The 16,125-nt window shown below is 42.4% G+C and overlaps 1 protein-coding gene across 7 annotated transcripts in view; it reads right to left on the minus strand.

The window, feature by feature from the left end:
- Positions 1 to 14,842, minus strand: part of ENOX1 (ecto-NOX disulfide-thiol exchanger 1) — a 371,562-nt gene extending 356,720 nt beyond the window's left edge. The window contains exon 1 of one of the 7 annotated variants that reach the window (XM_061457317.1): positions 14,553 to 14,842. The gene's annotated coding sequence lies outside the window, so the exon portion shown is untranslated. Of the gene's footprint in view, positions 1 to 12,273; positions 12,342 to 13,485; positions 13,603 to 13,800; positions 13,940 to 14,296; positions 14,427 to 14,552 lie in introns of those variants that run through there. The other 6 variants (XM_061457316.1, XM_061457310.1, XM_061457313.1 and 3 more) reach the window with 6 other exon arrangements.
- Between the last annotated feature and the right edge of the window lie 1,283 nt (positions 14,843 to 16,125).

Genomic DNA, 16,125 nt, shown 5'->3' on the forward strand with positions numbered 1-16,125 from the left:
TCTTCTATAATTTGAGGGGCAAAATGAAGATTATCATTCAGAAAATATTTTCGAGATCAAGGAACTCAAGTGACACGACAACCTACCCCAATCCTGATCCTGAGAGAGAAGCTCAAGTTTCTAAGCCTTAGAACAAGAAGAAATTGAGTGTGGCCATACAGCACTGATGGGCTACATCCACTCCCCATCTTCACTTTGTACGGCACGGGCACATTTCTGTTACTTGCACAAAAAAAAAAAAAAGAAGTTAGAGGAGATGAAAAGGGATTCCAGAGAGAGAGTACCTGTGTCAAATCTCAAATATAAAACTAAAGAAATATAGTAATAAAAAAATAAGGTCTACATTCTTATCCCTGAAGAAATAAATTAATTAGGTTCCTTACGACAGAGCCTCATAATAGAAAAATTGGGAAAAGTAAATAGAAAGGATGAAGGGAACAAAGAAAAGGAAAGTAATAAAGAGAACACTGCATTAAGCAGAAAATAGGAAGTTCAAAATATAAAAGAAATGGAGATCACAGTAAAAAGTCATGGGACAGACAGATACAAAGAGAAAGAGATAAGAGGGTTATCAAAACGAAAGGAGAGAAGCTACTTAAAATGATAAATAGGTACATAGGTAGGTCGGTACACATGTACATAGACAAATAGATGGATAGATAAATAAAACGCAACCCTACAAACTACCACAACTCCACATTCCTCCCCAGAAATTATTCTATAAACCAGAGCTGGAAGGAAAGCAAGTGAAATTCACTCATTGGCTAACAAAGTTTCATTCAATGCTGATGGCTCAGGGCTCAGTCCTATCTCTGTCAAGCAGTGGGACTGTTTTCCAGAACTTCTAAACTCCCATGGGATTAAGGCTGAGCTAAAGCAGCACCTGAATGATTTTCTGCACTTAAACACCTGAGACACTGCATACCATGGCATCAGCTCTGGATTTTTTAGGATGACTAGTCTTTACTATGTAAAAGAATTAAAAGGCATAAAAAACACCATGGTACTACACATAGCAGCACATACTATTGCCACCATGTAGCTGAAATTATGAGTTCTCCCATTAAGAAGAGTTATCAAACCATTTTTCTTGTTATAAAGTACTAATTATTCTTCTATCAGCTGCCAATGACTAATTAATCAAAATAAAATAAAAAAAAAAAAAGGCTGTTAAAGCAACTAGCAAAGGAATCACCATGAAATAAAGTGGATTTTCTGAAGGCTTTCCAGAGATACACGGTAAGAGAGAAGCTTTGGGTTCTCCTTTCCACCAGTGAATATTGCATCATTACAACAAACCAACCATTGCAGTTGAGAGACCCTGAAAAGAATTTCTCAAATTGCTTATTAGAATATAATGAGTATAAACAATAGACAGAACAAATTCTCTTGAGAATGAAGTATTGCTGGGGTTTGGATCCCTTCTCCTAGGCTGCTAAGGTTGCTAGGGAATTTCACAGTTAATAGTGTATTTCCATATGAATGTTTGAAGAAGGGGGAAGGGTTTGCAAAACTGAATCTTAAGCGTGGAGTTTTCTTTGTGCTTCAGAAAGAAAAATGTGATGCTCTTGTAAAGCTGAAATAGCACTCTTTCAAACTTAACTATACATTATCAAAGATTTTTTAGAAGAAAAACTTACACAGAAAATTCAAAGAGGCATTGTGAGGAAGAACTTGCTTCTCTTACTGTGGTCAGTTGCGATGCACCAGAATTGCCATTATACACACTCTAAGGGCAACAAGCAGTTTACAAACTGTAGCAGCTTTGTTTTGCTATAACAGATAAAAGCAACAAGCTTATTTTGTTTTAAACAGATTTTATGTCCATTTTTCATAGACCATTTAGAAAGCACATTGCTGTGGGCTTCCCAATGACAAATACACTGAGGTACCAGCAAGTGACAACACACTTTGTACTCCTTGACATGGATGAAAGAATTCAATTCAGCTTTTTTTTTTCAATCTGAAAGAGAAATGTCTGCACAACATATGTTTTAGCCCTATTTTCTGAGAATTAAGCTTAAACAATGCTCTGTCTGCATCTTCATTTTTTTCTCTTTCCTCCTCTTCAATAACTTTGGGTGACATTGGTCAAGAGCTTCCAAAACTGACAGCAGAGTCCCTTCATTTTCATGAAAATAAGTGGCTGAATAATAGAGAAAAATGAAATGCTCCATGGTTTGAATGGTAGGTACTCAATTTTGCATCACAAAATCCACAGAGCAATCACCACCAAAGGAGGTGAACATGCTGGCTCCAAGCTCACACGATCACCACCATTTATCTGGTTATTCTACTCATTCTTTCTAGTATTTTTTCTTCTAGTATTCAAAACACCCCAACTCAGGCAACTCTCATTTACTGCAGTATACAGTAAACACAGACATGCTTTCGTTGGAAGCTGCTGTGACAGTTGATCTTCACACCACAGTATTATCTTAATAAACTGTTTCTCAGTCCCCAGGATCTTTGCTCTCATATAAGTGACCTACAATTGGTCACCCTAGATCTTATACAAAGCATGATGAGTATAGAGGTTATATGAGTTAATTGCATAGTGACTGCAAAAATAGAGTGCTTTCTTCCTTTCAGCAATGTGGTATTTCTCTACTGAAAACAATTGGAGTTACACTGTAATTCAAGTTATTGATAGAACTGTGTATTTGGGTAACTCTATCATTATTTAATATTACCACCATACGAGCTTGTCTGTATGGTATTTGACAACAAAATTCAAGTTCAACAGCCTCCTCCAGAATGAAGACAGTATTGGATTAATTAGGTAACTTGCTACACATGGAGAAAACAAAGATGAATATCCCTTTTATAACCATATTTAAATCCCACAAACAAGAATCAGATTGTAATGTTATTGTAATGTAAATCATAAGTGGCTCTTGAATTACTCAAAATTTAAATAACTGGAGATCAGAATATGGCCCCATACATCTTGACAGAATATTTGACTCATTACTCATGTAAAAAGGATGCAACCACTATCAACACATAATACAGAGGAACCAATTCGTTTTCTAGGAGAGTTCAAAATTCTCTGCCAAAAGAACTCATATTCTGGTAGTCTTAACATATTATGTTATTTTTATTGGTCCACACACTACTTTGGCTACTAGCTATGGAGTGAACATCTGCAGAAAAGCAGAACCTGGGGTCTAATGGACCCTCCATCTTTTCCCCACACACTTGCCAAAACACAGGCAGCTTTCTTCCTCTGACCAAAGACAGACACTGGAAATACTGTAAGAGTCTATAAGGCTTTTGCTAGCTAAAACAAACCACAGACTACTTAATTTTGTAACAGGAGTATTCCTCCAACATGGTTCAAAACTGAAAGCATGCAACTCTAAATAAAACACACCAAAAAACAAATGTCATAGCTGAATCACAAGTCTCCAAACTGCCTGGTCTACCATTCTTTAGTTGTGCTTGTTTAACAACTTGGGACATGTCTACATAAGCTTTCTGAAGACAGATTAGTTTTCTCTCTACCTTTACGATGCTTTCGCACCATCCAGGGCTGAACCTCAAGTTGTGTTAGCAAGGATTCAGGCATGAAGAAGTGAATTTATCAAAATGTTTCAAGCCTAACTAACATTTCAATATGGCAAAAAGCTCCATATTGAGCTGGGCAGGGAAGAAAATATTTTCAAGTCTGAAACATTCATGTTTAACCGCCAGTGTCTCCTGTAATCTGTCTGCTAGATATTCCACTGTTCTGACACAAACAGACTGATCATCTGTATTTCAGCTTAAGTTATGAAACCATGCTCCTTCTGACTGTCCCACTTCCTTTCATCCCACTCACTGTAAGGCTTAGTGAGAATCACAGGCAAATACAGCTGGAAACAGCTATGCAACAGCATCGGCTGCATTCTTTAAAGACAACACAGTTAACGCTCTTGAAGACTTCAACTGGCAAAGGCCCATTGTGTCATACATTCCATTCTAGGACCCCTCTGAATCCTTACCACTGGAAAACTTTTCCTAAACTTGTTATTTCTTGCAACATATTCAGCCTGTTACTTTTATTCTACTCACTGAGGACACTGCATATTTTTTTTCACCCATATGTCAGAGTTCTTCCCGGTCTTCATCTTCATTCAAAGCATCAGTCTTGCCATTCAGTTTCTACAGCTGCTGAGGCCTCCTTCAGTATTTTTCTCAAATATTTGGTGTTATTTATTTGCAAGTTAGAGGAAGAAAATTTCCATGTGATCATGGAAATTTTCCAGTCATCAGGCTGTAGCTGGCCAAAATCCCTCTGAAACCATCACCAGTTGCCTTCCTAAGATTACCGATTCTCTGGGGAGTATCTTCCTATACAAATTTTTTTTTACAAAATACACATTCAACTTCAGTTTAGATAAACTGACATTACTGAGGATCACAGAGTAGAGGCAAAAATAAAGAAGTATCTTACTCACAGGATGTCCAAGAGTAACCGAAAGAAGGAAGCGTAAATACTGTTTCTTCCAGCCAACTCCTAATTACACAGATGGTTCTTTCTCACCAAGATGAACTCAGCATCAGGACAAACCTACTTCAGAAGTTCTCATTTCAATTTGCTCCTGCCTCTACCACACTTGCTCCTCAGGCACTTACAGAACACCTCCTTGTTGTACAATCATCCCATGGCATCCCTTAGAGACACAGCTGAGAGTGTTACAAAAGGTCTGTATTTGCCCTTGAATGGATGCTTAGAGCCACTCCCTGAACACTGTGCATATTCACTGAACCACCTTGCTTTAATAGAAGTGTTTTTAGTTCTGCATTTCCCTTTTCCTTCACCCATTTAACAGCAAACTAGCAAATTTAAATGTCTTTAAAAGGGCAATACACACAGGCTTACCTCAGGCTTAAGCCACAACACATCTCATTCTATATTGTTCACTTTGTGTTATGCTGACAGCAATGTTAGCATGAAAAGAAGTTTCTTACCAAGTCTGTAGCCATCATTTTCCTAGTGTTTAAGACAGGAGTGGCTAATACTCTTTGTCCTCCCTGATAACAAAGACAAACTGATTTCTCTAGCACAAAATAATGCTGAAGCCACTGAAGCAACTTAGAACAGTGACTTCAGTGATCATCACAGCTATAGTTCAATGATGACAGGGTTGTCAAAGCATCTCATCTTCAGGATTATCAAATTCAAGCTTCTGTTTTCAATTCAACATTCAGTTTCAGTCTGTCTGACATTGAAGAACCAAGAGAAACGGATTTTTTCTGCATGATTTCAAGATGACCACTAGTCGTTTCTGTCTAGCTACTCGTGCAACATTTATAGTCTAGGTACAGAAGAACTGTTTGATCGCAGTGGGCTGACTGATTCACGTCACACTACTCCCTTCATTCTTGGGCAAGATGAGCCTGAAAATTATTACTCTTATCATTTCTATTTTATTTGTAGTGTGTGGTACCGAACAGAATCAACTTTGTTATTACAGAAAAGGTAAACTTAGTTGTGAAACTGGCCTTGTACGAAGCTGCCCTGCCAGATGTGCTGCTCTGACCGTGCAGTTCTCCACTCTCTTCCTTCTCATTGCTATCCATGGAGAGCGGATTACATTAAGCAGCTACTCCGTTCTTTCATTATCGAGCCTTCTCTTTCCTTTTCCCTAGACACTTTATGCAGTTACATAATCTCCCTTAATATTTTCCAAGAAACTTGAAAAGAAATGCCCATTTTTCAGCTTTTCTCTTTTACTTAAAAAATGTCAATAGTTTCCTTCCTAGGCTGAAATTACAGCTGCCTTCTATTTTGCAAAGGAAACAATATAAACTACACATTACATACCTTCTGCAAAATGATACAGAAGTTAAACAAACGCATCATGAAAAATAAAACTGCAAGACCCAACTAATGACATACGCACCGCACCTGGTTTCACATGTTTTTCTGTAATAGTATTAGCCTTACACAATTGGCAAGAAACTGGAGAGCTAAGTAGATTGGCAACAGTACACCAAGGCTTTCACCTCAGCTCAAGTTTAGCCCAGCTCTCTCTAGGAACTGAAAATGCATGCTGGCTGACAACAAAATAAAATGGTAATGGCTATCCGGTTCATACGAAATGGGAGGCGACATTGCAGAAAGAGAGTCATCAGCATAAATGGTAATTTCTCTTACTGTTAAGATATGAATAAACTTGAACCAAAAAACTGGCCAAGGGGGCCTTCATTTGATACAATGAAATTAACTTAAGACATTGTCATTTTAGGCTAGCTAAGGGAAAGGCAACATAAAGAAGTTTCTAAATCAAATGTACTTCCCAGGACCTTTAATTCTTCAGCTTTCACATGTAACAGCCTGCCACCAACACCTCTGTTTACAGATGGTGGAAGCCAGATGTGCACGTGCAGAAGAGGCGTGAGCATGCATGAATAGAACACCCGTTTACAGCTAGTAATTCTGCACAGTGTACTTGTTCTCATCTCATCCAGGTGCCCAACATCCTTATTTGCCAGCAGAGGACCATAAACACACAATTTTTTGATGCTTCTATAACTGCACTACCCTGGGCTGTGATCCCCACAGATTTCACTGCTAAGCAAGGGTCACACCTTCAAGGAAAACTCTCAATAAACTAAGTGGATCACTTACTCAGAAAACGCTTTTCTGAAACTCTTTCTTCTGAGTCAGTGTTGAAGTAATGCCAGCTTCCATCGTAAGTGATCAGAAGAGATTAATCCATGGATCTTTGCCACCAAACCACAGGCCTCTACCACTGCCGAATGAGGGGGAATTGTTTCTCTTGGTAGAAAACAGCAAGCTCTTATTCTATATGCAGAGGAGCCACTGAATTAGGATATAACACAATTTCACAGAACATCAGACCAGCAAAATATTAGGAAGCAATCTGCTTCTTTCAGATGAAGCAAACTTATCTGTCATTGCTGAAATATTTCTTATAAGGGTAAAAGTACCAGTACCCACTCTAAGAGCATGCTTTCATTCTGGTCATTGCATTCCACCTCCCTAAATCCACCCCACACCTTTATCAGCTACTTCTATTTCATTTCTTTTTTGCTTCCCTGAAAGAGTGCTTCCTAACAGGAATGGGTGAGTCTAAACAGAGTTGTAAAAAATACTGTTAAACCTTCACTGTATTCTACCCCAGGCAGATGTTATGTCCTGAAGCATTTTTACACTGTGTGTAGGGCACAGGGCCCTTTAAAATGTACATAAAGCCAACCCATCATACCAAACTAGTTGCATATTATCCATTCTGTCCATGGAAGAACTGTTCCTCATCATGGATTGATGAGATCTAGTCTACAAAACCCTACATTCTAAATGCTAACACTGTGTTAAAAGTACCTGTATAAAAATGCTTTTAAGCCTCATTTAACTTAATTCTAAAAATAAAGATCTATTAACAGAAACAAATTGTAATTAAGATTGTTGTTGACCTAGCTTCTCCCTGCAAAGGCATCAGAATAACAATCTTAAATCTACACGGTATCTTTCAGTCTAAAGGATTCCGTCCAAAAAGACTGATCTTGGACATACTTACGTAGAAGAGTGCTATTAACATACACAAGAAAACCTAAGTAAACCAATTTACCCCGTTTCATTACCAGCAACTACCAAGCTTGAGCCACCCAATTGTATAGGTTCCTGTTATCTACCTTATCAATCCATTCACAAATTATCCACCCATCAAAAACACGTCCCTCAAACATCAGCAATGTATTAGCAGGAACTTTCATTTTAATCTTTATGTTCTCCCCTAAAAAAAAAAAAAAAAAAACACCAAACCTTCTTCCAGTTTCATTCAGTCTCCCTCTCAGACCTCTATCACCAGTGCTGTCAACCACCCCGTGGAGACAAACACAAGGGCTGAACCTGGCTTACCTGTCAGAGGATTTGTTTTTAAGCAGACACCTGAGGTGTATTGGGTGTGTACTGCTTTTCAATAGACAGACCGACTTTTTCTGCCTTATTCTGTCAACAGAAGACCTAAACCTGGATTCTACAACTTTCAAAACACCCCTTTCTGGCACCATCAAGTACTTAAACCAAAAGTCAATCTTACCAGCCAGCTCTACCCTAGATCAGATTTCCTTTGTATGTCATACTCCTGCAAGAGCACTGTTCTAATCATTATCACTCAAGGAAGGGTTATTCTGAATCACCTGTTTTTACCTTATGATTAGCAAAATAGGCCTTGTTTAAACAACTGGTTCTCAGGTATCCACAGAGCATGGCAAAGGAAAATCCACCTCCTCCTCTGCAATTGGCATGGCTCTTGGCAAACATTCCCTGATGATACCAGTCTGCACAACAATTTTTTTTCTGAATAATTGCTTCACATAAAATGAATTGCCAGAAACCAGTGTAATAATATCATTCCAGGCAGGGTTTCATCAATAAAACTACCATTACACCTTAAACCTGCACCCTTCCTGGCTAAGTCTTCTCTCAGTCTACATGGATGACAAAGACATTTAAAGCAACGCACCCTAAGAAAGATCATCCATATGTCTCCCCTCCTCTCTCAGCCTCTCCCAGAAAACACGTCACTGATGGCAGTTGTCATCTGAACTTCCACTGCACACAGACTAGCCAGATCACAGAGGACAGCTGGTATGATATCAGGGCATCATGATGGGGATACTGGAAGGAAGCAGCTGTACCTGCTATCCATCATTGCTACCTGATGGCAGTCAGCTTCCTTAGACAATCAAACAAAATGCTGCAGAAACTGTCAACAAACAAGAAGCTGTCACCTCTGTGCCCTTTACACCACCAGCCATGCTCATTGTTTTCAAAAGGGAAAACAAACGAATAAACCAGAGCTGCTTACTAAAAAATCTACTGTAGCAGATGCTTTCACAACCAACATCCCAGCATTGACATAACCTGAGCCCACATGATGACCCTGTTCCTAGTCATGCATTTATAAAAGTGTGAAACTCAACTGTCTTGGCACTGGAAACCACTTGGCCAAAGTACAAACATTGCAATTTGATAAAAATCAAGTCAAGGATAGTTGGCCGAGTATCTGACCTACTTTCTCTTACAACCTTCAGCTGAAACTAACCAAAATATAGACACAAAAAAAGGCTGATGGATCTTGTACTCTGTCTCCTTGAAAACACAGAACTGCTTCCTCCAGTCATTTGCTAGTGACTTGCCTACTCTTACTTTAAAGATCTGAAGAGGCATAGGGGGCTCTCACTACACCTGGACTAACACAGGCACCAATACAATTTTCTGTTATTAACATTTTGCCCAGAATTCATCTTAAACTTCATTTCCTCAATTTCACCATTTAGTCCTAGCTGAATTATTCTCTTATTATTCTCTTACGTAATGTACCAAAAAAACACCCAGATCAGTGGTAGATCTACATGTAGTTTACCTATCTCCCCATATTCATTGCCAGACTAGAAATATGTCTATTTTTTAATATTTCCCCTCAAGCTAGTTCCTCCAGACACCAAGTTATTTCGTTACTCTTCTTTGAGCTTCACTCAAATTGCCAATACCTTCCTGCTACAACATTCAGTTTTCAGATGTGTTCATGTGTATAAAGTAAGAAACCCAACTCTGTGTTCACAGACATGGTACCTTTTTCTTGTCAGCTCAAGCACCAACTGTGCTGTTCTGTAATCAATTCATACTGCAGACTCATGTATTACTTCCTAATGGCTCTTAATTTTAGATCCCTTCCAGCACTGCTATTACCTGTCAGTAAGTTCCCAATTTGATAGCCCTTGCCTGTGAACTTGCTTTTTCTTCAGATTTGTTCCCTTCTCTCTACTATCTTGTACGAAGTCTCCTGAAGTTGTTTACTCCAAAGCCAAGACATTTGTTTCAAAGGTTACAGGTTTTGTTTAAGCCCCCTATTCAACAGAGCATTTGATTACATGCCTAACTTTAACCACATGCTTAAATCCAGTTGATCTCAGCAAGCAGAGATGAGACTAAGCATACATACAAAAAACAAACATAAACCCCCAAGAAGTTAGGCATGCAAGTCAGTGTTTTGCTGAAGCAAATCCTCAGTTTCTGTAATCACTTGCAAGAATTGACAGCTCAATGCTTTTATGTTGCAGGATTTAAAAATGAAGCTTCAAGACAGTCCGAACCTGACATCATGCTTTTGTTCCTTTTTTGAAATAAGGAAATAAATATCTAAGTAAATACGCAACTGTACTGTAATCGTTAAGACTATAGAATTGAAACGTGCACTAAGTAACTCCATGTTCTTGTTACTGCAGTACCCTCCTTCAAAAACGTATTTTAAAAGCCAAATCTGAAAAAGCGTACGTATCCCAGCAAGATACGGAGCACATTCCCAGGTAGCTGATTAGCCACAACCATCATTAAGTGGTGAGAACAAAGCTGTCCATTTCCTACCAACCAAATGCCTTTAAATGCAATGGGCTTCACTCACTGTTCCATGAAAGATGGGTTTTTAGGGGGAAAAGGGTACTAGCCTTTTGTTTTAGTCATGGGTTGACTATTTCCATCAGTAGCCAACCCACATGGCAGCAGATGTAAGATTTTACATTCACCACCAGCCTCAAACGCAGTTGGCGTAACGGGAATTTCATGGAGAGTATTTAAAATCATTTCCAAATGTGTTCCATTGTTTACATGCAGAATACTACACAATCTTTCTCTCCCCCTTGTTTCTACTTTTTGTCTTCTTTGCCTTCCCTCATTCTGCTGCCTGGTAAACACAGCAGAGGCTAAGTGGGGCCTGCAATTAGGCAGCCATACCAAGCTTAATGTGCGGGCTACCTAACTGTGAGATTCAAGGTTTGGAGGGAGTGCCATCTGAGAAAGAAATGGAGAAGAAAAATTGGAAAATGATTACTTCCTCTCCGTCCATAAAGGCTCCCAAAATTCAATTAACATGTTCTAAGATAAACCATCCACACATGCTATGACATTAAAACGTGTGATTTCAAACACAGACAAAAACATAGCTGCCCATTGACATTTATCAGAATTATAATACTCCAACTATTCCACTTTCACCTTTCTTATTGAAGTGGCATTTGTTGGAATGCTTTTGTACCTCAGTACTTGAGATTAACCAGAAAAATACCTATAGGCAATATAAATGAATTGTATGCGACTGTGTATTGGTTCTGTTAAATAATGCTGTGAACCCCAAAGTTGCTCAGAGAACACCGTTCCCACACCTAGCACAAACACCGTTGTTTAATAATGCATATATGTTCACTGCCATCCCCACAGAAAATTTTTCTTGTGATATTATAGTTTCCCAGATGGAAATAACACCTTAATTTTTACTGACGCACCAGTGTAACCAATAAGAAAATTATCACTGGTTTTATCTGCAGTGTGATGGATGCAGATACCACTGGATAGCAAAGACTTGTAGGTAAAACTCTGTGAACAACTTTTTGCCACTTTCTCCTATAGAGGGAGGAAAGGTGGCAAAGAGACAAAAGTATAGAAACTCCTTTGCTGCATTGTAGATACAACTACTCATCTGTGCCTACACACCTCCTTTCCCCACTGCTGTTCAGCATCCCTAGCAGACTCTAAGCACTAACACCAGCTGGAAGGATGAAACCCGCTGGGCAGTAAGCACCGATACTGGGTTAGATCCACAGCTTGCACTAACGGATTTTGTTTTTCAGATAGATGGCAGTGCACAAAGTGCATCTGAGATTGGTCCAGGGTTGAGATGCCATTTCAATGCTCAGACACTTTAACTGAGGGAATTACTGCATTATCAAAAGCACTTTTTAGAAAGATCATGCCTTAGGACCCGATCCTGCTGCACCGTGATAGCTCTAGCCCTTCGAAGGGGTGAACTGGGTGCCAAGAACATAAACATAGCAAAGCAGCACATAGAATTTCCTGTTCCTGTGAGAGGCAAAGGAAGTTTCTTTCAATACATTCTAACTAATGTAGTTTAAACACAAAACTAAAGGATGAAAGTCCAAAAAGATACTGCATTCTGGATACTGGAGATGAAAACTCTGATTTTCAAGGGTCTGTAATAGCACAGATTTAGTAATAGTCCAGCAATAAGAACAGGGTATTTCAAATCACTCTCACTGGCAAAAAAAATCTACAGTTACTACTTAAATTTTGTGCCCACTTGATTCTAACAGACACCGGTAGAAAGCTAAGAGAGCAGAATGAAATGTTAACCATTTAACTGCATTTACCCCAGCAAATCCCTTTCTCACAAAAGGAGACTATTACTATAGCAGCTGAAACAAATAGAAGCAAATCTCACTGCACAATTCGTAGTTCTGTACCTGGAGGCTTGACACATAGCTATCATGATGTGGAAGCATCCACCATCGTTTTGTTTTCTGTTTGCAGTAGGGGGTTGCTAGGAAACAAAATACTATTGTCTGATTTCATGATCTATCGCCTGGTTTGCCTGGCAATAGAGTCTTCTAAATCTATTACTGGATTATTTTCTGTTTTACAGAGAGATTAAAACTAGCATCAAAACACATGCACACAGAGAGGAACGGTAAAAAAACACCTCAAAATTCAGGGGAAAGGATGGATATATTCCAGGTTAAGGAAGACAAACTATCCTGAGGAAAAGGGAACTTATGCAGGCTGGTGATATTTATATACACATACATTCACACGTGTATCAACGTTCCTCAACTGTGTCTATAGTTTTGCCAACTTGTCAAAGACTCTTTTGCTCTTGAGGATACAAAACGTCCTCCTACTGCTCGAGAGCTACTGTGCACCGCAAGTTCTGCAAATACCACATGCTGCAGAATGCCTGGTGCGGGCAAGCACACACGCTGGAATCATTTTTGTTCTTGGAATTCAGATCAGGGTTGTTTCAGTGCCTTAATTTCTTTATGCATTCATATATGTTTTACACATTTGGACAGAGAGAAGAGTTGGAGACAATTCCCTACTCCTCCTCCCCCCTCCTTCAGTTGTAACATAAATAAATAAATAGATAAACAAAAGCATCAGGAAAAGAGATCTTAAAAAGCCACAATAGCAAATTTCACGTATTTTTACAGTGGCAAGTCTTTGTAAAGCGAAAGATTAAAAGATCATTAAAACCAGGCTAATGAGGATACCTGTCAAGGCATCCTCAAAACACAACACGAGACCTCAACAACAAAAACACCATCATACTTAAAAGCTGAGAGACAGATGAAGAGAGTTCAGCACAAAGCCATAGAGCAAAAGATTTCTAAATAAAACCTGCAGAATAGTTGCTACTCTTTTATGTATATCTACAATTTCACACCATGCACAACATGCACTATTTCAAAGTCTTTTCAACTTATTTGTTAATGTCTATGCATTTTATCACTCCATTTTAAATGTGAGGGGAAAAAAAAAGAAGCGGTACATTGCAAAGGACATCAAAGCTTTTGACACATTAGAGCAGAACTTCCAGTGATTAAAAAAAAAAAAACAAAACAAACAAAACAAAACCTAATAACACACAACATAGAAAATACACAATTCCTGGGAAGGACCTGAAAGCTTCTTGTCTCTCTTGCCCAGGGATGGATCCATTCAGCCTCTAACCTTCCTCTCAGAAACCAGGAGCCCTCACCAAAGCCACACTTAGAATTGAAGAACAAAAGAGTAAAAGGCGAGAGAGCTTCTTCCACCCCAGACAACAGCAAGCTACTCCTAGCGATTCTAGATCAAAGCATGGAGAGATGGACACGACCCACAAGCAATCCCAGCCCTCGCCAAGGCAGGACACGGCTATTCCACAGCTGGTAACCCACGACAACACCACTTCCAGCTACCAACCGGTGCCCAGCGGTTCCGGGGTTCCTCACGGGCGGCACACCGAGGTCCTGCCACCTCCAGCTCCGCTGAACCCTGGTTTAAAGCCCTCGCTCAGGGACCGGGGAGGAAGAGGAGGAGAGGGATGGGACAGCCGCCTCCCGAGCTGCCATAAGAAACTGTTGGGCAAACTGCAGCGGCGCTGCCGGGGACCCACCGAACTCTCGGCGGGGGAACTGGGTTCGCAAGTGGGAGGAAGCCCCGGGCCCGACCCTGGCTGCCCGGGGTGCGCTGCGCGGGTGCCCTAGGGGGGGCTGCTGGATGCAGCGGGGCAGCGGCGGGAGCAGAACCCCGTCCTCCAGCTGCAGTAACAACAGCAATTAAAATAATAACCATAAAAAGGGGGCGGGGGGGGGGGGGGGGGAGCGGTCAAAATAAATAAATAAATAGCCCGCTAGCGGGAATGGGAGAATAAAACCCACCCTAAACAGGCGGACCCCAAACAACAACACAACCTGACCGCCCAGGAGAGCAAACTTTCTGACTCACCGGGGACAGCCGGTGCCCGGGTGGCGGCCGGGACTGCGCTCGGCCCCGCGGCGCCGGAGAGCACAGCCGAAGCCGGGCGAGGCGGGCGCCGCCGGCGGGGCTGGGACAGTGCGTCTCGCCCGGCTCCCGCCGCCCTCCCCTTCCTTCTTCCCTCCCTCCCTCCCTCCGCGCCTCTCTCGCTCCGCAGTGCCAGCCCGGCCTTCCCCGGCCGGGAGCCGCCCGCGGCGGGCAGCCGCCGCGGGACCGCCGTACCTACCGGCTGCCGGTGCGGGGCCGCTGAGCAGCAGGAGTAGCCGCCGCCGCCGCCCCCCTCCGGCTGCTGCCGGGTTCGGCGGCGCTGCAGCAGGCGGAGGACGCCCCGAGGCGGCGGGGACAGCGCGGAGCCGGGGTGCGGGGGGCCGGGGTGGCGGCGGCCGCCGATGCACAGGCAGCGCGGTGCCTCGATCGGTGTGTGTGTGAGTGCGTCGGGAAGGGATGCTGCAAGGGAACGAGGGAAAATTCTCCCCTCCTAGCAAAGCCGCCGACAAATGGCAAGGCAGGTGTGCAGGGGAGGCACTGCTCCCGGAGGAGGAGGAGGGGGGAGGAGGAAGGGGGAGAGGGGCGGTGAGGAGGGCGGGGAGCGTACGGCGCTCAGCCCGGCGGCGGGAGCAAGCGGGGGGCCTCACGGCATCCCGGGGACAGCGGCCCTGCCGAGGAGGTCCCGATTGCCTCCTTTGGGTCGGCCGTGGGGCCGCAAGAAGCGGGATGAAGGTGCGCCCTGCTCCACCTGTGGGGTGGGAGAGTCGGTGGTGAGCAGCCAGGAGCGGTCCCGCAGAGCCACTGCGGGGACGGCGGAGGAGGGGGGACGGGACCCCCTGGAGCCGGGAGTGCGCCAGGAGGGACTGCCGGCAGAGCATCCTGACGCGACTCTTGCTCGAGGCCGCCGCTCAAACACGCCCGACCGCTGTTCTCAGCGCTCAGTGTAGCTCTGGGAGCTACACCGTATCCGAGGGGATTGGTGCTTCCTCTGGAAACCCTCCCTTGAGAAGTAGTTGCATGTCTTATCTGCAAAAGCTCCCACGCCCCAGTTAGCCCTTGTCTTAAAATCATCACCCTTCAGGGAAAGATCTTGCTGTTGCAGGTCTCATTTGTTTCTTTATTCATTTCCTGGGCAGGAGATACCTATCAAGTGTGGCAAGAGCAGGGGACTTCACCTTTAGTCCCCAAAGCCATGGGGCAGGTGGCCAAGGACAGCTCTTCCCAGAGTAAAGTGCTGGGCCCAGGGGCCTGGTGGCAACAAGTGCTTCCCCAAAGCCACGTGCTACTGCTATAGATGCTGTCGAACACCTTGTCAGAGCAGGGAGTTAGCAAAGGCTTTTGCGGCTGCATCTCTGCTCCCTTCTGCAGAAGGTGCTTGCTAATCTGAACTCTTCCTGCTATTTGAAAGGGAAAAGCCTGTTCTTCTCCTGGCCTGAATTACCATGCAGAGCTGCTGTAAGCAGTCCCTTTCCTCTGGAGAGATGGTTGTGATTTAGTGCTGGAGAGAGCCTTTATATGCCCATTTATAATACGTTTCAGCACACTTCTAGGTGGCGATTAGTTGGTAAGTGAAAAGTGGCTGAGGCTGAAAGGTGGAAACTAACATCAGATACTGAATATTGCACACGGCAGCTATGATTTCTAGTGGTAGGAAGAAAATCTGATAGAAAAATCTCCTGCTTCTCTTTTTTCACAGTACTTTTTTGCCAAAGCAGTACTGAATTACATCCACAGGTACTGGGCTAATTACATATGCTCAACCAGCCCCTTGGTTTGGGTTTACCAGCAAGCACACTTATGCAACAGAAGCA

This window comes from Pezoporus flaviventris, unplaced genomic scaffold, assembly GCF_033815535.1.
Source record: "Pezoporus flaviventris isolate CSIRO_AGI_PZ_B2104156 unplaced genomic scaffold, CSIRO_AGI_Pfla_v1 ptg000025l, whole genome shotgun sequence".
In the NCBI taxonomy this organism is placed as follows: domain Eukaryota; kingdom Metazoa; phylum Chordata; class Aves; order Psittaciformes; family Psittacidae; genus Pezoporus; species Pezoporus flaviventris.